Consider the following 22,420-nt stretch of genomic DNA (forward strand, 5'->3'; position numbering starts at 1 on the left):
TCAAAGCATCACCTTAATCATTGATTTTGTCTTTCTCCTTGACCCCCAACTCTTACCAAACGTGCTATCGAGGAGTTAAAACAATTAACCTGTGCTTCTCAGAGATATGTAGCCAAGGAGGAAAGAAGAAATGAGGCAGGGCTGGCAGCACACAGCAGCTGGGGGCTAACTGGCTGGGCTGTAATTCTCTCTGGATTAAAAATCCAAAGTTGGAAAATACAGGTCCCAGGGGACCATGGAATTAGCCGAAGGTTTCAGTCATGGTCCTAGCTTTTGTTTTCAGTGATGGTTTTTCAGTCCTTATTACATTAAAGAATAAAACAAAAAGCCTAAGGAAGTAACAGGAGGCCAGACGTGGACCAACGACATCACATCATGAACAAAGGATGGTGTTTAATCCGTAATCCAATTCTGTGTACCTGAGGTCCACGAAATAGCAGGCAGGAATAACTCACAGAAGGTCAGTATCTCAAGTGGCTGCAACAGTGCCTTTGTCAAGAGGAGGGGAGCGGCTGCAACACTTCATGGCATCCAGAGGGGAACGGGCAGAGGATATGAGTGAAGTGGAGCTGGCTGAGTCTAGTAAGAGGCTACAACCTACACCTGCTTGAGTCCAGAGGCTCCTGGTCCTGACACCCCCAAGAAAGGGTGGGTCAGTCTCTACCTGAGAGAACCTAGACACAGGCCTGGGGGCCTGAGTGGCTGAGCTCTTCGGAAGTCTGCCCAAGCTTGCAGGGCCCGTCAGCAGGGGAAGGGGGCCAGCAAGACTCTCATCACAACACCTTCTGCTCCTGGAGCACTCTAGGCTGAGCATTTACAGACACTTTCTCTTTTCCCCTCACAACACCAACCAGGAGCCAGATTTTGTGGGGCCCGAATTGTATACAATTTGGGGGAGCCTTTCTAGAAACTGAACTCAAATTTACTAACATAAAATTAGGCCCAAAAGCAGACATTTCTTTAGAAGTGAGGCCTACCAAGCTCTTTAGCTTCCTCAGCTTCACAGTGAGTGGGCTCTGGGCATAGGTATCACCACTCCCATTTTAAAGGTCGTGAAATTGACTTGCCCAAGGTCAAACAGTGGGCAATTAGTTAACCAGGATTATAACCCAGATCAGTTCAGTCTGACCCAAATTAGCAGTGTTTCCAAGACCCTCTGATGGTCATGCCACTGTCCTAGAAAAACTGGTGATCTAATTTGCAGCATAAAATGACTTGCACCCTCAGCGAATTTGGGCGTGTTCATCCAGGGTGTATTTTGTGCCAGGTGCGGTGCAGAGTCCTGGGAAGACAGCAGTAATGGAGACAAACACAGGCCCCGCTCTCCAAGAGATGAACAGGGTATTAATACCACCACTACCCCCACCTCTAGCCATCGAACACTGGTGCAGGAAAGAAGATGGGAGAGCAAATAGATATATAGTATTTTACCAGCTGGTCCCAAAGGTCTCAGGGAAGGAAGCAGGTGTGTTTAGGAAAATAACTGGATAACCTTTGGAAGAGGAAGGCAAAAGCCAACAGGCTTGAGCTGAAAGAAGACTACAAAGAGGGGGCTGAAGCACTTTAGGTCAGAAACAAGTACACCAGTGGGGCCCAGAAAGAAGGAGGGAGAGAAGCAAAGAGGGAGGAAGCAGAGCGAAGAGGAGGCAGGGCAAATACGGCAGCAAGCAGAGCCGGAATGGGCAGAAACGTCTGAAAGACTAAAAAACCTAACCAACAAGGTTGCCTACACTCAGTTTTGTACTATTGTGTTTTTACAATGCAAATCTCCTCCATGTCCTCAAGGTTTCAGTAAAGCTGGACCACACACGTGGCCTTGAGTGGATGGTGAGTGTGAATGAGTGAGTGTGTGAGAGTGTGTGAGCGTGTAAGTGTGTGAGAGAGTAAATGTGTGTGTGTGAGTGTAAGAGTGAGTATGTGACTGTGAGTGTGTATGTGGCTGAGAGTGTGGGTGTGAATATGTGAGTGCAACAGTGAGTGTGTGTGTGTGTCTGAAGATGAGTACCACATCCCAATTTGATTAAAAACCTAATGGAGGAAAGTATAATGGAGTAGAAGCAAGAAATGCGATGCCCTGCGGCTTCCCCAGAAATCTTACATTAGCGCTGGGCATGGCGGGCATTTGAGATCATCTCCCCTAGATCTTGGAGGGCAGAGGGGTCCCATCTGACACCTGTGTCGTAAAAGGAAAGTAGCACTATTGAGACCCCCTGTGCACCAAGTCCCCATGGCTGTGCCACACACATCATCTCATTTAATCTCCCCCCCAGTCATAAGAGGTGGGTGGGTATTCTTACCCCCACTTTGGCTCAGACAGGTTAAACGACTTGCCAGGAGCAGTAGCTACTAGGAACAGATTCATCTGATGTCACTGCCCTTGCTGATTCCAGGGTTCCACCAGCCTAGCTGTGATATTCCTTCCACTTCAGTCCATTTCTAGACCCATTCACCCCAGGTTTCATGGTGAAGACTCACAGAGCATGGACATGGACAAGTCCAAAGCAACCACTGATAGTCCCTACGTCCCCAAAATGGTTGGCCGGCTCTGTTCCCTCCCATACTTTCCTTTTCCTTTCCTCCTGCCCCTTTCCCTGTTAGGTTTCTCATGGAAGCCAGTGGAATATTACTGACCCAGTCACTGGCTCCCACCTCTTAAGTGGGGACATTACTCCTCGCTGCTGCCCACATTGTCCCTGAACTGTTGCCCAGACGCATGGAAGCTGCTTTTAAGTGTGACCTCACACATTAAGTGGAAATGCTAGAGGCAAATGCATATTACCTTTTTTTTTTTGCCTCTTCACAGAAATTGAGAGAAAAGCAATTTAATGGAATCATTTAAAGAGATGAGGTCTTTAAAAACTTGACTGAAGGTAAAGTACTGGGTCGTGCCAACTAATTTTAATGTGTTGGCCATCTGACTGTCACCAAGACACAGCTGCTTGTTTTTTTCTTGGTAAAGTGTTAAATAGCTGTCAAATCAGATCTTGGGTGATAAGAAGAATCCAATTATCACTAAAAATGGAGTCTGGTCCCAGGGACCTGCCAGTCCTTGGAGACTCAAGGAGAACTCTGAGTTGGTACAGCTGGGCCCACGCATATAGGAGAAACAAATAAAAATGGTTATTTACTGAGTGCCTCCTGTGTGCCAGCCACCAGGCAAGGCATGCCACATCCCTAATCTTGCCCTAGCTGCATGACAAAGTGGGCACCACCGTCATCGCCATCTTTTTTTTGGATGGGGTGGGGTGGGGGGCAAGATTAGCCCTGAGCTAATTACTGCCAATCCTCCTCTTTTTTGCTGAGGAAGCCTGGCCCTGAGCTAACATTCATGCCCATCTTCCTCTACTTTACATGTGGCACGCATACCACAGCATGGCATGCCGAGTGGTGCCATGTCCGTACCCGGGATCCGAACCGGCAAACCCCGGGCCGCCAAGAAGGGGAAAGTGCGAACTTAACCGCTGCGCCGTGGGGCCGGTCCCTGCCATCCCCATCTTACAGAAAAGGCAATTGATGCCCGCAGTCGCCAGTTTATAGGACTCTGGGGTCCTCTATAGGGCTGTTCACAAACAATCCCCATCCAGTTCTTCTTCCCAAAATAGGGTAGGATTGCACTTCCCTGCCCCCTTGATGTTAGGTAATATGTGTCCTTTCCAGGCGGAAGTGGCTTCCTCATCTGCAAATGAGGAGGAATAATACACAACCCATGACCTGCTGGGAGGATTACATGTAGTAACGTATATGCAATAATGTATATAAAAATACATAGCATACTGTATGGCCCATAGTAAGCGCTTAATAAATCTTAGCTGTTATTATTTTCATGATAACAATTATATGATGATGCTCCTGGAGAATCCTGAGCAGGTTCCTGTGACTGGTTAAGTCATGGCCAAATGTCTCAGTCAGACATTCCAGGCGTCACTTCCTCCCTGATGCTCCTGTCAAGTCTCAGGAAGCTCTGAAGGCAGGCCAGCTTACTTAGCACCTGGACTATCTGAGGGGATGGGACGGTGAAGACTTCTGGGAGCCCAGCCTCAGGAGTGTGCCATCAGGACAGCAGCTGCCATAGCCTGCCCCTGAGGTGGCCGGGAGGCACAATCCTGTAGGAAGGATACGGCTATTGGAGCCACGTGAAAGCGATCCTGGCAATCAGTGCTGGGCATTGTGCCTGTTGTTGAAGACAAGGTTTCTTTACTGTTTATAGCGTTGGATTAAAAAATATATATTGGGGTTCTTGTTCCAGGCAGGCTGGAGTAAGCACACTCCAATACGCCCCTCCAACACTAAACCCCAGACAGAGCTCATGGAGCAGCATCTGATGACCTGGGACAGGAAACAGGAGCAGGTGGATTGCGGAAGCCCAAATTTGAAGCACCACCAAACCTGTGGTGAGTCTCCCATTTTTCCCCACTCTGGGATCATCTAGCCTGGCTTCGTAGGTAGTCCGAAAGATAGAAGCGCACACCAAATGAATAAAAGGAAGAACCCTTGCTTTCTAGTTTGAGGAGTGCGAAAAGGAGCTCCTAAGGGTTAGAGAAAGTGGGGAAAGCCCCTGGTTTTGTTTTTCTTTTTCCCATTCTCCCTTCTGGATCCCCAGTAATTCCATGGTGGCAGCAGTGACAGCAATGGCAGCAGCCTCTAGGAAGGTGCCTGAGGGAGGAAAATTTTCCCTATGGTTTCAAGAAGGTAAGGCAAAATCCCACTGCTTCTTCTCTCTGTCCTTCCACTGCCTGGCCCCATCCTCACATACAGTCATGGGAAGTGTGCAGCACAGCAGGGAAACTAGAGCCCCAGCTTTCTGACCAGAGGACCACAGGGAACTGAAAGTGTCCAAATGATCTCAGCAAGGAGGGAGCTCAAGAGGGAAGTCCCCTATGAACTCCTGGGCTTGTTGCTAAGCTGTGTGTGCTTTGAGAATGGAACTGTGGGTGACACACGGAGAGCCCCACAAAGTCTTGGAAAACTGAACTGATGTTGGAACGGCAGTCCTCAGAAGGCAGGTCAGGACTTGAGACTGGAATCTAAACAGATAGATTGCCTACTCAAGCAAAACAAAACAAAATGCACACTCTCCTTAGGATTTAACAAGACAGGCGGGGTTGAGTTCCTTTTCGGAGGCTGTAAGGGAGAATCCATTTCCTTGTTTTTCCAGCTTCTGGAAACCACCCACGTTCCTTGGCTGGTGGCCCCTTCCTCCATCTTCAAAGCCAGCAAGAGCAGGTCGGGTCCCTCCCACACTGCCTCACCCCAACGTCCTCCTCTGTCTCCCTCTTCCACTTTTTCTTTTTTATTGAGCCCTTTTCAATGTTCATTTTAAAGTGAACGATTCAGTGGCATTTAGTATATTCACACAGTTGTGCAATCACCACCTCTGTCTATTTCCAAAACGTTTTCATCACCCAAAAAGAAAACACCATACTCATTAGTGGTCACTCCCTATTTCCCCTCCCTCAGCCCCTGGCCACCACCAATCTGCTTTCTGTCTCCATGGATTTACCCATTCTGGACATTTTGTGTAAATGGAACCGTACAATACGTGGCCTTTTGTGACTGGTGTCTTTCACTTAGGGTGTTTTTGGTGTCCATCCACATTGCAGCATGTACAAGTACTTCATTCATTTTTATGACTGAATAATATTCCATTGTACGGACATACCACATTTTGCTTATCCATTTATCCTGTGCACTGTTTTTAAAAATAAAAATTTAAACCATATATATAGTATACATATATAGTTTTATGTACATATAAAATGATGTCTCACCCAAGAGCAACTGAATCAGAATCTCTGAAGGGGTGGGACCCTGGGTAACAGTACGTCTAGACTTCCAGGTGGTCGCGCTGTGCAGCCAAGATTGGGGATCTCTGCTTTTAGCTGATGTTTTCATTATCAATTGCTGCATAATAAACCACCCGAAAGTTAGTGGCTTAAGGCAACAACCATTTTATTTTACCACAATTCTACAATCCGAACGAGGCTCAGCTGTGTGTTCTCCTGCCAGCTGTCCAGTGGTCACTCATGTGGCTACACTGAGCCAATGGGTTGACCGGAAGCTGGGTTCAACACGGACACAGGAGAGGTGGGCTTCTCGCTTCTCCCTCTCCACGTGGCCAGGCCATGTGGTGTCCCCTGTAGAGTAGCTGCCCTTCTGAGATGGCGGTCCAGGGCTCCCAAAGCACAAAAGCAGAGCCTGCCAGGACTTTTCACAGCTTAGTCTCAGAGCTGGCAGCGCATCACTTCCTGTTGGTTAGAGTAAACCTCAGATCTAGTTCAGGTTCAAGGGAGGGGACCGCACAAGGGCATGAACACTGGGGCGGGGGGGGGGGGGGGGGCCATGGTTCACCGGGGCCACAGTGGAACAGACACCACGGGCAGGCTCTTGGGCAGTGTTAGTATACTTTCTTTTCTTTTTTTTTTTAATCATTTAAGCATTTTATTTATTGAATTAATTTTTTTCTGCTGATGAGTTCATAGCTCCTGGTTTCACCTCAAATCTCCCAGAATCACAGAAAAAAAGTGTCAGAAAGTAATTTAGAAAGTATAAAGACCAAAGCCCCGGTCCGAATCCAATTATAAAAGAGGAAAATACAGTAAAAACTGTAAGTCCACAGAGAGAAAATAATTTGAAAATATGTTTTCCGTAAAAGCAAGCAATTCTTCACACACATAAACACAAACAGATTTCACGTCCAAATGACCAAGACAAGGTGAATAAATAAAGGCAGTACCTGCTTATCCTCCTCAGGATAATAATAAGTGAGACATTAACACTTTGAAAATGTGAGCTGTGTTCCAGTGAGCCTGGATTTCTGAGCTCAGGTGGACTGCCACATTCTGGAATCTTCTGAACCCTGAAGGGTGAACAATGTTTAAAACTGATTTTATCCTCACATCTTGCTGCCTGTTGTCAGCTAATCCCTGGGTGACAGTCCTGGAAGCAGGATGTTCTCACTCCCACTTTAAAAACAAACGGACCAGCACGTAAGGAGCTCTAAGCCTCTCTCCGTCCCACTTGGAGCCCTTCGCTGTCCCCTCCACAGGACAGTACACGCAAGGGAAGAAGAGCAGGGCAGCTTCTGCAGATCTTCTCTAGGAAGGAGAATGACAGTGAGACACTCAATGGGGTTGTGCCTGGTTATGGGGGGCGGGGGTCCCCATCCTGACGGGCACTGCAGGAACCTGGAGAAAGAACTCGGGGGGGCGGAGAGATAATAGGAGAAGGAACAGAAGCTTCCCCTCATCTCCACAAACCTTGTTCAAAACTATCCAGCAAGGTTCTGAAAACACCTCAGCCTTCCGTGAAAATCCTGCCCTGGAATCCCCTGTAGCCCTGTGAATCAGGCTCCTCCTTTTCCTTTTAAAGGAAAGGAGCCCAGAACCTAAGAGTAAGCAATGCAATGCTCCTCACTCATTTATCCAAAAACTAATTCTGGGGGCCTGCCCTGTGGCGTAGTGGTTAACTTCACATGCTCCACTTCATCGGGTTCCAACCCCAGGCATGGACCTACACATCACTCAACAAGCCATGCTGTGGTGGCATCCCACATACAAAATTCAGGCAGATTGGCACAGATGTTAGCTCAGGGCCACTCTTCCTCACCAAAAAAAAAAAAAAGCCTGGTTCTAGTGCAGCTATTATGTGTCAAGTAGCTCGGGGTACAGATGTGAACAAGAGAGGTAAGGTCCCTCTCCTTATGACACTAAGGTCTAACGGGAAGAAAACAAGCACATTAAACAATCAGATGGTGGTGGGTCTCAGCAGAGGTTAAACAGAGTGGTGTTCCCGCACTTACTGGGGGGTTACCGTGGGCAAGGCCTTAACCACTCCTGCCTCGGTTATCTCATCTGTAAAGAGAGGGTCACCATAGCACCCACCTCATGAGGTTGTGAGAATTTGCAAAATAGTGTCTATTCCATGAGATTTCTGTGGTGCTCCAACATTGTAGTGATCAGTAAGTGTTGGCTACTCTATCAGTAGTCGGGTCAGAAGAACTGTATTTAGAACTGCTCCAGGCTTCAGAGAAGTCCCCTGAGCAGGTGTGAATTCCTCTCCCCTCACCCCATTTCCTTCCTGCTGTTTTCCCCCGTGTCAAAGAATTGGAGATTTCATGAACTCTTGGGTTCGTTCGCCTCTGCTGGCACTCCTGCAAGGCAGCCTCTTCATTAAAGGAATATAACCCTTTAAAAACAAATAAACACTATCCTCTCAGTGGGAGTGTAGAAAGCTCTTGCGATCAGAAGAACCCAGGTTGGAAGGCTGGCTCTGCCAGTATTTGCTGTGTGACCATGGGCAAGTGGCTTAACTACTCTGAGCCTCATTTTTCTAATCCATAAAATGTGACTAATCACGCATGATATTCAGAGTTGATATGAGGTTAGCAGAGCGCCTTCCATTAGGGTAGCTATTTTGTTGTTATTATTAGATCATGTAATTCAGAATCTAGGCAAAGGTTTATTCTGGGAACTGAATTAAGCAAGGTATTTGAGTGAGCAGGATGCACAGTCCTGAAGTGGAAGTGATTGATGGGAAGAAAACCCCACCTCCATCCTGTCATTGTGCAAGACGGTGGGATCCCCAACCGTGGGGTTACTGAGGGGTCAGAGCAGAAAGGATCGGAAACATCAGTGGCCTGACCACCTCATTTTCAGACAGGAAGGTGGACAGCAGTGGCTTGCTCCAGGCCACAGGGCCCCGTGAAATCTCAGTCAGGTTCCCTGAGTTTGAGGGTGTCACTGGGCTTCTGTAAACACATGTGAATCCCCCACAAACAGTTACAGTGACCAAGGACGGGACCCACAGCCACCTCTGCAACGATGGGCAGACTGGGGGCAAGTGGGTTCAGGTGGCCCGGACACGGCAGAGAAAAAAGTCAAAGCACACTGTGAGGATGGTCCCTGCCAGCAACAGGTTTCTTGTGGGGTTTGTTATTTTATCATTACTGTGTGGGAGCTTACTATATATTCTGGAAGTGAGTCCTTCACCAGATTGTACATGCTCGTTTATATGTACACACGTGTATATGTGTATACATACATGCATCTGTATATGCTTACATGTATGCATATATATACACACACATATATATTACGGATATAAAATATATATACATATAAAATATTTTCCTCCAGTCTAAGGCTTGTTTTTCATTTTCCTAAGAGTGCTTCCTGACGAAAATTTTTAATTTTGATGGATACAATTTACTGATTGTTTCTTTTATATTTAGTGCACTTTTTGCCCTGTCTTAAGAAACTTTGCCTATCCCCTGGTAGAGAATATGTTCTGCTATGTTCTCTTCTAGAAACTATCTAGTTTTAGCTCTTACGTTTGATCTGTCACGCGTCTTGAGTTCCTTGTGTATGGTGTGAAGCAGGGGTCAAGGTTCACTTTTTCCATGCATATGTCCAGTTCCTCCAGTGCTGTCTGTCGAAAAGATGCTCCTTTCCCCCTGTGGGTGCACTGACTGCACCTGGGGGTCTACTTCGGTTCCCCCCATCCTCTTCCATTCATGCGCTAGGCTGTCCTTACACCAAGACTACACTGTCCTGGGGACTGTAGCTTTACAGTAACTCTGGGAATCGGGGAGTATTAAGGCCTCCAACTTTGATTTTCTTTACGAGTGTCTTGGAAGTCTAGGTTCTTTGTGTTTCCACATACGTTCTAAAATCAGCACATCGATTTCTATGAAAAGTCTGCTGGGATTTTTCTTTAATACTAGACACTTTTTAGTGTAGTTTTATGTTTACACAGAAATTGAACAAAAAGTATAGAGTTCTCATATACCCCTTCCTCCCACCCCACCCCACCCCACGCCACCCCCAGTTTCCCTGTTATTAAGCTGTTGCATGAGTGTGGTACACCTGTTAAAACTGTTGAGGCGATATTGATACGCTGTAGTTAACTAAAGTCTGTAGTTTGCATGGGGTTCACTCTTTGTGCTCTGTAATCCTTGGGTCTTGACAAATGCATAATGTCGTGTACCCACCATTAGAGTATCATGCAGAATAGTTTCTGTGCCCTAAAAATCCTCTGTGCTCTACCTATCCATCCTTTTCCACCCCAATCCCCGGCAATCGCTGATCTTTTTACTGCCTCTGTAGTATTGTCTTTTCCAGAATGCCATATAATTGGAATCATATAGTATGCAGACTTTTCAGCCTGGTTTCTTTCACTTATCAATATACATTTAAGGTTCCTCCAGATTTTTGGTGGCTCACTATCTTATTCCTTTTTAATTGCTGAACAAAATTGCATTGTCTGGAGGCACCACAGTGTGTTCATTCACCTACTGAAGGACATCTTGGCTGTCTCCAAGTTTTGGCAAATATGAGCAAAGCTGCTGTAAACAACGCCACTTCAGGGCTGTGCATCCCGCTCGCTCAAATGGCTTGCTTAATTCAGTTCCCAGAATAAACCTTTGCCTAGACTCCAAATTACATGATCTAATAATAACAACAAAACAGCAACCCTAATGAAAGCATGAAACCCAAAGACTTATATACGAATGTTTATAGGAGCTCTATTTATTATACCAAAAAAAACCCCAAAAACAACCCAAATCCATCAGTAGATGAATAGATAAACAAACTGGGGTATAGCCATACAATGGAATACTACCCAGAAATAAAGACAAACTATTAATACACAGAATATTGAAGAATCTCAAAATCATACTGAATGAAAGATACCAGGTTAAAAAAAAATGAGAGAGAGAGAGAGAACATATTGTATAAGTCTATTTATACAAAACTCTGGAAAACACAAGCTAATCTATATAGAGAGAAAGCAAATCAGTAGTTGCTTGGGGATGGGATGGAGGAAGGAATGGATTAAAAAGGACACAAAGAAACTTCTAGGGGTGATGGAAATGTGTTTGGGAGGTCATGTTTTCATGGGTGTACACAAATGTCTTAACTGGTCAAATTATACTTTAAATATATGCAGTTTAGTGTACTTTGACTATACATTAATAAACTTGAAAAACCTTCTAAAAAACAAAAAGAGATGCTCTTGAAAAAAAAAATGATTTGGGGAGTAGTTGAGTAAGTGAGGCAGGCTGGAGAGGAGGAGGTAAGGAGGAGTGAAGGGGCCCAAGGAGAAGTTGAGTCTGGAACTAACAGAGACCAGTGAACATTCCCCAGTTGGGGTGGGGCCCCAGGAGACTTCAAGGCTTTAAGACTTATCATATCTGACAGTCTGTTTTATCTGCTGTGCTGTTCTATGATGCAACCCCCACACTTACACTCTGAATCTTTAATAGGAAAGGTAATGGCTCTGGATGAGTGTTGCTTAAGGGAAATAAAGGAGTTGAGTCTCTCTGGATAGACTCAAGACAGTGAGAAAGGGAAGCTAAAAGACACAAGGTGGGAGAAAGTTCCAGGATTCATTGGAAGTAGAAAATCAGTCTGAGATGACCTGCTGATATATCTGACTTTTAAGAATCTCCATTGAGATTGGAAAGTTGGCAGAGACGCCCCCTTACACAGAGGAATGGGAGAGTTGAGCCAGTTTCATTGGACTCTCAAAGGACACGAAGTTAGGACCCAGCTGACATCTGAGTTACATGAGTATGTCAAAAGGCAAGGGTCATATCATTCCGGCTGCGTTCCTCATCCTGGGGCCACGGCTCCTTACGTCAGAGTTCTCACCTGGGGCCCTGGTCAGAGAGACTGAGGTCACTGGTCTTCTGCTTCTTGGTCAGCAGTTTCAAAGGTAAATGACGATTCAGGGGGAGGGAGAGGTGGTGGAAGGTAAGAATAGAAAGCAGTTTTTAATTTTCAGTTTCAACATCCATGGTGCTGGCACTAGAGAGTCGATGAGTGTGATGGTCCTTGCCAATTGGCCTTGAGGATCTGGTAGTTTTGATGCCTCCTCCTCAGAAGAGATGGCAGAGAGGCCTTGCAGTGTATTGGACTCACTGAAAAAATACTAACTTACTGAAGAAAAAAAAATTTAAAAATGAGAAAACCAAAAAGGAAAGCAAAGAAAAAATAAGAAAAAGGAAAAAATGAGAAAAGTAAACTAAAGAAAAATTGGGAAAGGACTAAAAGAATAAAGAAACAAGATATTTAAAAACCAAAATAAAGAAAAAAATTAGGGGGCCAGCACGGTGGCATAGTGGTTACGTTCACATACTCTGCTTCGGCAGCCTGGGGTTCACAGGTTTGGATCCCAGGTGCACCTACACATCGCTCATCAAGCCATGCTGCGGCAGCATCCCACACACAAAAGAGAGGAAGATTGGCACAGATGTTAGCTAGGGGACAATCTTCCTCAAGCAAAAGAAAAAAAAAGAGACAGATTGGCAACAGATGTTAGCTCAGGGACAATCTTCCTAAAAAAACCTGACACATTTGGGTCAAAAGTGTTGTGAGTAGAGAAACAGTTTTCTTTTTCAGAAAAAAAATTCAAAAGACAAAACAGTTAACTTTGGTGAAAGTCCCTCAAGCGACAGAAAGCCAGCTTCCTGAGATAAAGACCAAAAACCTAGGGCCAGCCAGGAATTTATATAGGTGCCTGAAATCCCATAACAATGACCCTTTGTGAGGTCATAGCAAGAAGTGGACCCATCACGACTAGGGATAATCCCCAATAGTTTTCTTACTTTTTGGTCTCAAGAGTCCTTTACTCTTAAAACAATGGGGGAACCCAAAGAGCTTTTTGTTTATGTGGATTGTAGTGACTGATACATATCTTATTAGAAATTAGGACCTAATTTCAGTGGGCTTTTTATTTCTAATTTGAAAAGCTGTAGTAATTTTTGGTGTTTAAAGAGCTCCTCATGTTTATACCTAAAATATTCAATTCCCTTTTCTTTAATTCTCAATGATTGGTCTCAAAATGATGCCACAACTTAACTGGAGTCATGATACTACATGGAAATGTTCCATGCGTAAGACACAATATGGTATGTTACTAACATCTATAAAGCTAAGGAGAAGATAGCTTTCATCACATTTTCATTTCTTATTTAAGTTTTGCTCAGTTTCCTTGGAGTAGATTCTTCCCTTCTACGAGCCAGAGAACTCCCCTTGTTCATTTAGGTATCTTTAAATGTAGAGGTTGCGTCTGTGGGTTAGGAAACCAGAATTCCTCTTTCTTTCTTTGAGTACTTAATAGATATTTTAACACAAGTTTTAAGTTCACAAAATTTAGTTTTAGAAAATATGTTTTCTCTACCCCGGTTCCTGGCACAAACCTCCTGAAACCCTTGTAATTTCCTGGGTGATAGGAGTGCCTTCTGTCGTATTGAGGAAACTCTGGGTGGGCTTCTGGATGGGGGCTGGTCGCCAGAAAGACCAAGCCATGACTAGAAGCTTGGAATTTTCAGCCCACCCTTCATTCTCTTGAGAAGAGAGAGGGCTGGAAGCAGAGTTAATGATCGATTATGCTTACGTGATGAAGCCTCCACAAAATCCCGATAGTGTGGAGTTCAGAGAGCTTCCAGGTTGGTGACATACCCACATACCAGGAGGGTGATGCACCGTAACTCCACGGGGACAGAAGCTCCTGCACTCAGGACTCTTCCAGACCTCGCCCCATTTGTCTCTTCATCTGTGTTTCCCTGAGTTCTGTGAGCTGCTGTAGCAAATTAATTGAACCTGAGGAGGGGGTCAGGGGACCTCTGAATTACAGCCAATTGGTCAAAAGCACAGGAGGCAACCTGGGCTTGCGAGTGGGATCTGAATTTGGGGACTGCCTTTTGAGACTGAGCCCTTAACTTGTGGGATCTGACACTATCTCCAGGTAGATAATATCAGAATTGAGTTAAATTGTAGGACACTCAGCTGATGCCACAGAGACCTGCTCGGTGGGGGAAAAGCTCCCACACATTTGGTGACCAGGAGTTTCAGAAGTGGAGTGTTCTGTGTGAGCAGTAAAGGAGACTCAAGGGAGGTAGACTGAGCTGGGCCTTTTCCTAGCACAACAGCACAGTTTAGTGGAAGGGATTTAGAGATTTCTCATATACTCCCTGCCCCACACGTGCATGGCCTCCCCCACTATCAACTCCAGCACCAAGTGGTGCATTTGTTACAGCCAATGAACCTACATCGACACATCATCAGCCAGTGTCTATAGTTTACATTAGTGTTCACTCCTCATATTCTATAGGTTTTAACAAATGTATAATGACATGCATCCATCATTACAGTATCATATAGAGTCGTTTCACTGTCCTAAAAATCCTCTGTGCTCCAATTATTCATCCTTCCTCACCCCGCAACCCTGGCAACCACTGATCTTTTTACTACCTCCATAGTTTTGCATTTTTCAGAGTGCTGTGCAGTTGGAATCATACAGTATGCAGGCTTTCCAGATTGGCTTCTTTGACTTAGTAATATGCATTTAAGGTTCCTCTATGTCTTTTCATGACTCAATAGCTCATTTCTTCTTAGCGCTGAATAACATTCCATTGTATGAATGTACTGCAGTTTATTCAGCGATTCACCTGGTGAAGGACATCTTGTTTGCTTCCAAGTTCTGGCAGTTATGAATAAAGCTGCTATAAACATCCATGTGCAGGTTTTTTTGTTTTTTTTTTTTTAATTTTATTTTTCCTTTTTCTTCCAAAGCCCCCCAGTACATAGTTGTGTATTTTTAGCTGTGGGTGCTTCCAGTTGTGGCATGTGGGATGCCACCTCAGTGTGGTCTGATGAGCGATGTCCGCACCCAGGATTCGAACCGGTGAAACCCTGGGCCGTTGCAGCGGAGCGCGCGAACTTAACCACTCGACCATGGGGCCAGCCCCACCTCGCAGATTTTTGTGTGGACCTAAGTCTTCAGCTCCTTTGGGTAAATACCAAGGAGCATGATTGCTGGATTATATGGTAAGAGTGTGTTTACTTTTGTAAGAAACTGACACAGTCTTCCAAAGTGGCTGTACCATTTTGCATTCTCCCCAGGAATGAATAATTGTGCCTGTTGCTGCACATCCTGGCCAGCAGTTAGAGTTTTGGATGTTGGCCACTTCAATACGTGTCTAGAGCTATCTCCTGATCGTTTTAATTTGCATAGTGTGTTTAGCATCTTTTTGTATTCTTATTTGCCGTCTTTATATCTTCATTGATGAGGTGTCTGTTCAAATCTTCTGCCCATTCTTTAACTGGGTTATTTGCTTTCGTATTGTTGGATTTTAAGAGTTCTTTGTATATTTTGCATAACAATATTTTATCAGATATGTTTTGCAAATAGTTTCTTCCAAATCTGTTGCTTGTCTTCTCAATCTCTTGATTGACTGTCTTTTGCTGAGCAGAAGTTTTTGATTCTGCTGGGATTTTGATTGGAATTGCATTGAGCCAGTAGGTCAATTTGTGTTGACAATAGATTACAGAAGAGAAATCCCCAGGCATTGGTGGAGCACACGCTGAGGGGCAGCCTGACATCAGAAGGGAGTGGCAGAGCCTGGCATCCTGCTGGCCCAGAAAGGAGGGCTGATTTTCATCTTAATATGTACTGTCTCCTCTTCCACCCACCCGCAGGCCTGAGTCATAGCGTCAAGTTTGTGCCTTTCTCTGTACACCCTTGGTACATCTGTGAACACACCTCTCCACACAGACACACTCACACACTGGGGCATACAACTACAAACACCCAGTGAGGCTTCTTGGCACACACCCTTTTATGGCCTAAAGAGTGCCATTCCAGAGGAAATACTGTCAGGGTTTCTGCCCAGATCCATCAGACTAATTAGCCCTTTCTGCTCTGAAGGCAGAGACCTCATTTTATTGCTATAAACCCAGGCAGGACAAAAATAAGACACATTCCAGAGACTTGTGTCACCCTCCCCAGAGCTGGGTAAATACAGCAGTTGGGCTGTGGCATAAAATGCTGTCACTCAGACAAGTGGGGGGGGAGCCTTCCGTGGGTTTTGCCCCATGAAGTCCTCCCCACACTCTTTCCTTCTACCTCGCATGCTCTCCAGGGACCTCGAGTTACTGGTTTCCTCCAGCCGCCTTCTCCTAAGTGAAGCTTCTGCACGTTTTCTCCTAAATCCAAATTTCTCGGGGATAAAATTAGATCAGAGATCTGGGGTTGCCAGGAAGCTGCCTAGGGAGCGGGTGGCTGTAGGCCATTAACGGTCAAGAGAAGTTAAAACAACACTAATAAAAATGATGTTGATGCGGGAAGCAGAAGCCCTTTAGCCAATTCTCTGGAGAACCAGTTCTGTCTTTCTCTGGCCTGGGTTGATTGTCTTTCTGTTTTTCTAGTTGATTCTGGCCTCCAAGTTACATCTATATTTAAACCAAAGTCTCCATTTTCCCACCTGGATAAATTTTGCCCTTCTGCTGCTGCTCCTGATAAACGATTCCTCGTCCTTAGCCCCCCGTCACAGCCTCTGTGGAGGCTTCCCCGGCGTCCCCAGGCACAATCAGCCCCCCACACCCTCATGCTCCCACTCTGCCTGGCGCAGGCTTCTCTGTAGCTGTCCGCCTGCAATTTGTCACCGGGTCTCCTGTCCCACTCGACAGCGGTCTCCACCTCAGCAGCCACCGCACATATACACTCTGCAGTTCATGTCATTGCACCCAATAAATATGCATTGAGTCAGATTTGTGAGTTGATGCTTTAAACAAAATCTAAGGCTAATACACATGTGCCATCCTGTAAAAATCCTACTTCTGGCAAGGAAATTCAGAAGATGTGACCACTTGATGCTCTATGTGGGTGTGTGTGTTGAGGGGGCTGCTGTGAGACCTCCTGTGATGAGGCTGTACACTAAGTAAAGACAAGGTCCTGCTCTTTCCCACCTCCCTCCCCAGGAAAGCCTGGCCAAGAGCCGAGATTTGAGGTGGCAGTTGGCCTAGGTGACAGTTTTCATTGGGGTCACCAGCCTCAGACTGGGGCAATCAGAAATCAGGTGGTTGCCCACCCCCAACCCCACTCCTTGGAAAATTTGACCTGAAACCTAATCAACACCTGGGCTTTGTGTCAGCTGGGCCCTCCTTGTGATTTCTCTGGGGTTCTCTCCTTAGTCTCCCCTCCCACACGACATACTTCAGTTCTGTCTGTCCTTCACCATTTTCCATTAAGAAATCTCTCCACACTCAAGCATTTCAAGAGTTGAAGAGATGTGCTGAAGTTTCTAGGATCTCAGGAGGGGTCACACTGAGGCCCACGTGTGGCCTTCTGTCAGCTCTCTGGCTCCACCCTCCTGAGCCCAAAACAACAAATTATTCATCTCATCTAACACTAAATGATTCACCCCACATTTGGGGCCTCTTGAGATCTTACCTTCTAGCCCAAGATCCATTAAGAAAAAAACGTTCAAGTTTTCTTACTAAGAAAAGTTCCAGAAAAATTTCTTCCTTTGAATTAAAAGCGCCAATGTGGCGGGGGTGGGGGTGGTGGGGGTGAGCAAGGTTTTGGAAGCAGGGAAGTTTTACATTCTCCTGCCACCAAGAATAATTTGGAGAAGTCATTCTGAACCTCAGTTTCCTCATCTGTAAAATGGGGTCGGTGATACTCTCCCCAGGTCATTGGAGATTCAGCGCACATAACAGATCCTCAGAAATGTTCGTTCCTTTCCCTTCCCTGCTTAGTCAGAGCACCACTGTGTCAACAGGAAGACCTGGGGTTTAGTTCTGACGCTGTCATTAACAGTTTGTGACCTTGGGGACACTGCTTTACCTACCTGGGTGTCGGGTTTCTCTCGTGTAAGTGAGAGGTGCAGACCAGACTGGTCTCTGGACTAGATTTTATTTTATTATTAAAATTTTGAAAAGAAGTGTTTCCTGCCTGAGAATTTCAGTTTTAGGGTTGAAAAAAAAGAGTTTTGAGAGAAAGCTGTCAACCTTTCAGGGATGGATTTGGGGTTGGGTGTGGGATTGAGGCCTCTGTCATTGTCCTGTTGGGATCTGCCAGAGAGTCACTCAGCATTTCAGGCATCAACCCTTCCGTCAGTGGAACAGCAAAGAGGCGAGGCTGGTTAAAACTGGAGTATTCTGAAGCTGGAGTCAGGGGGGAATGGGCCAAGAAGGAAAGTTGAGAGAAAATTAGGAGAGGAAATTATGCAGGTATTCTCCAATGGCCAAGTTAGTTTTATTTCAAATTTTTTTTTATTTGCAGTAACACTGGTTTATAACATTACATAGATGTCAGGTGTACATCTTTATAATTCGACTTCTGTATACACTACACCATGTTCATCACCAAAAGTCTAGTTTCCATCCACAGAGATGACCCTCTTTACCCATTTTGCCCTCCCTCACACTCCTTCTTCTGGGTAACCACCAATCTGTTCTCTGTATCTATGTGTTTGTTTGTTTGTTGGCTTGTTTTGTTTGGTTTTCCTCTTCCACATGTGAGGGAAATCATATGGTATTTGTCTTTGTCTATCTGATTTATTTCACTCAGCTTAATATCCCCAAGGCCCATCCATGCTGTCAAAAATTGTAAATCTCATCTTTTTTATGGCAGAGTAGTATTCCATTGTGTAAGTACCACATCTTCTTTATCTATTGCCCGTTGATGGGCACTTAGGTTGTTTGAACCTGTTACTTTTAGAATCTCCGAACGGCGGAGCTGGAAGTGATCTTTTGAGACCTGTTAGTCTAATCCTCCCCTGTCACAGATGTGGAAATGGCGGCTCAGAGGGTCTGAGGGATTCAGCCAGGTCTCCCTACCTGCAGCTCGGTGATTCTTGTCACACCCTGTCCTCCCCATGAAGCCATTTCTATTTCAGTTGGTCTTGACTCCACAAAGGGAATTTTTAGTGTGCATTTGGGCCCCAACAAATGGCAAGACTAGTTTTCTTTAAAAGGCTTTGTTCAGCACACTGTAGTCTCATGCAGTTTTAATAGAGGATCATGTTTCTATTTCCCAGCACTGTTAGTTGCTATGAGTCCAAACTTTCATTTTTAATGTAGCATGATTCACAGCAATGCTTGGTTTAAAAATGAGAGAGCCTCTTTCCTGGCAAAAATTATAAGACAAAACTAAGTGGGGGTAGGAAACAATCATTTCTAAAAAATAAATAAAAGGAAACACTGATTAGACTTTCATTTACTTAAAAGTGTAGCCCATCAGACCAATTGTCATTGCAATTCAATTTCTCCACTTTGTTCTGAATATTTTAGACATTTCCTCCCCTTTCTGTCTTCTAAATAACCACTAACTCTTCCAAAGCAATTAGGGAACTGCGTGTATAGAGAAGGAGCTAGAAAAGATGGGAGAAGAGAAGCCAAAAGGCGGTTGTCAGTACAAGCCATGGAATCTCTTTGGGCCCTTTCTTCTTTGAGAAACACTTTGAGATAAGAGACCTACCCCCTGCTCAGCCCCCACCCCCAGCTCTTTTTCATATTCAGTAGATTCGCACCTGATTTATTCCTCAGGTGTGGAAATCTCCTTCCCCAGGCATCTAGCACAGGCACAGGTACCTCCTGGCACCCTATCCATGGGGACCCTGGCTATGGGCAATGAAAGAGGCTGAGGTGGAGGAACTTTCCAGGGACTTCCCAAAGACCACTATGAAGGCCTCCTGGTGTCCACTTGGAATTACCGGGAGAACCAACATTTGTGGAGTGGTAACCATGCGACAACAACCCTAAGAAGATGAGACAATTATTATTCCCATTTAACAGATGAGAAAGCTGAGGTGCAGAGTGGTTAGCAAAGTCAGCCAAAGTCATGCACTTATAGAGGGGTGGAGCCAGGATGAGAACCCAGGTTGTCTGGCTCCAGAGTCCACACTCTTAACCACCACCCAGACTGCCTCAAAATGACACATCAAAAGGGCCTGGTGCAATTATACCAGGTATCGGCAAGGATGGGGAGAAACTGGAACACCCATACATTGTAGGTGGGAGTGGAAACTGGTACATCCATATTGGAAAACTATTTGGTAGTTTCCCATAAAGTTAAACATACATAAGTCATGTGTGACACAGCAATTCCACTTCTGGTTATATACCCAAGAGAAATGAGTGCATATCTGTGCCAAAAGACACATATGAGAGGGTCCATGGTTCACAGCCCCATTCACAATAGCCAAACACTGGAAATCACCAATAGAGAATGGTAGATAAATCGTGGGACATTCCTACAGTGGAGGACTGTGTCACAATGAGAATGGACAAACAACAAGGATGCACAGCAATAAGGATGAATCTCACTGCCAGTGCTGAGAGAGAAAGAAGACTGACACCAGGAAGTACATGTTGTATGTTCATATATACAAACTTCAAAACCCTCAGAGCCAATCTCAGCTGATGAAGGTCAGAGCAGTGGTCACCTTTGGGGGCGGTGCCTAGAAGCAGGCAGAAAGGAGACTCCTGGGGTGCTGGTAATATTCTGCTTCTTGATCTAGGTGCTGATTACATGGGTGTGTTGTCTTTGTGAAAATTCACAAGCTATACATTTATAATCTGTACATTTTTCTGCATGTATGTTTTACTTGAATAAAAAGTTTACTTTTGAAATAAAATATCTAGTACAGTGTCTGCCAATGCAGAAGCTTCTGCAATTTGAGTTTCTTGCTCCTCTCCCTTCTCTTTGCCTGCCTGTGGGTGTCTGGATGCACCTTGCTGGTTCCTCTTGTCCAGGCACTGGTCTTCCAATGATGTCGCAGGGTCTGGGGTCAGGGGGTTGCTGGGTCACTATGGGATGCCCAGTGTCTGAGACCTGGGGCTGGTGTGTAGATATCCTGTCTGGGCCAAGGTCAAGAGAATGTCCATTTCCTCACTGGGGGCTGTTCAGTGGGTTCATGGGGACTGCGTCCTCCCTGCCTCTGCAGGGGTCAGAGATGGCTGTAGTGTAGTGGAAAGAATTCACAAGCCAGGAGAGCATGGTTCAAATTTAGGCTCTGCTGGAAACTTGCTTTGCCACTGGGCAAGTCACTTAGCACAACTGAGCCCCCACTTGCTCATCACAAAATTCTTAATGACCCAGTGTAGGTAGGAGCACAGTGTATGCTGCAAATGGGATGTAAACGCGGGGCCTCATTAATAATAATGTGGCGTTAGAGCACAGAGAAGGAAACCCAGCCTAGCTAGAAGGGGGCACAGCCATGCGAAGATCCAGCGTCAGCGTCACCCGCTTTCTCACAGTTTCATGCTCCCTGCATGCGCCTGGCTTTGCTTAATTAAGGCTTAGGCTTAACTTCCGGCTGTTTACACCATGGTTTCTGCAATATCCTAACAGACAAGGTGGCCGCCTGCAGAAGCTTCAGGATTTGGGCTTATTGCAAGCCCCTTCGTGACCACCGCTTCCTAGAATTCACTGGATCTGAAAGCAGCACCAGCGGGTTGGTTTTATCAACAGTAATGGCCCCTGCCCTTGTAAGCAGTCAGAACTTTCACATAGGAGGGATCTCAGAGAGCATGGATGTCTTTTCTGCTGCTGAATCCCCTCCACAACACCCCAACAAGCTCTTGTCCTGCCTCTGTTTGAAAATCGCAAGTGATTAGTGAACTTGTTAGTTTCCACACACCGCCTTCCACGGAGAGATCTTAAAAAGAGATCTTGGCCTTGCCGTGATGTTCAGAGGAAGAGGCACTGGGAGCAAAGGGTTTGATAAGAACAGAATGTGGAGCACCATCCTGATGGAAAAGGACATCTGTGGCCCATCCAACTGAGCTGGGTCCCCCTCAGCCTCCCTGCCATGTGGAGGTAAGACACCCCAGAAGGCACCACTGCTGAGGACGCCTGACCTAGAATGGGGGAGGGACGAGGCCTGGCAGAGGTGCCAACTTGGCTGGTAAGCTCTTCTTTTTACCACAGCCATGGCAGAAAGAAGGCTGCGCTGCAGCACCCAACCACGTCAGGAAGGCGACACTGCCTGGTGCAGCCGTTCTCAAACTTTCTGGTTCTAGGACTCTGACACCATTAAAAACTACTGACAACCCTAAAGAATTTTCCTGGGTTATAACTATCAATATTAAAAATTAAAACTGCAAACGTTCTTAAATATTTATTTGGTAATTTATTTTAAGCTGTTGGATTGCCTGGATTTGAATCCCATTTCTGCCACCTAGCTGGTGGCAGTAAATCTTAGCTGTTGTTATTATCACACGATGTACTCAATATGTATTTGGTTGATTTTATTTCTAAAACATAAGATCTGGAACCTCCCACCATTCAAACCAGTGCCTCGATTTCAGTAATGGGCACTACAGGTTAATGTTATTGCCGGATAAATACATGCCATTGTTGTTTCACTTTGCAAAGAGAATTAGAATAGTATGAATCCTGATAATAGAATGGATCTTTACCATAGAGATATCAACTTCCTGGCCAGAGGACAAATGCCCCCTTTTGCTGAGAGACTTTGACCAGTTTTTTAAGCTCTCCACGTTTCATTTTGCCTGTTCTGTAAAATGAGGTTAATAATAATAATACCTGCCTCATAAGTTTGCTGTGAGAATTAATGAAGATGAGGGCCTTGGCCGAGCCCCTGGCACATAGTCAGCATTCGACAAAT

This window comes from Equus caballus, chromosome 4, assembly GCF_041296265.1.
Source record: "Equus caballus isolate H_3958 breed thoroughbred chromosome 4, TB-T2T, whole genome shotgun sequence".
Lineage (NCBI taxonomy): Eukaryota > Metazoa > Chordata > Mammalia > Perissodactyla > Equidae > Equus > Equus caballus.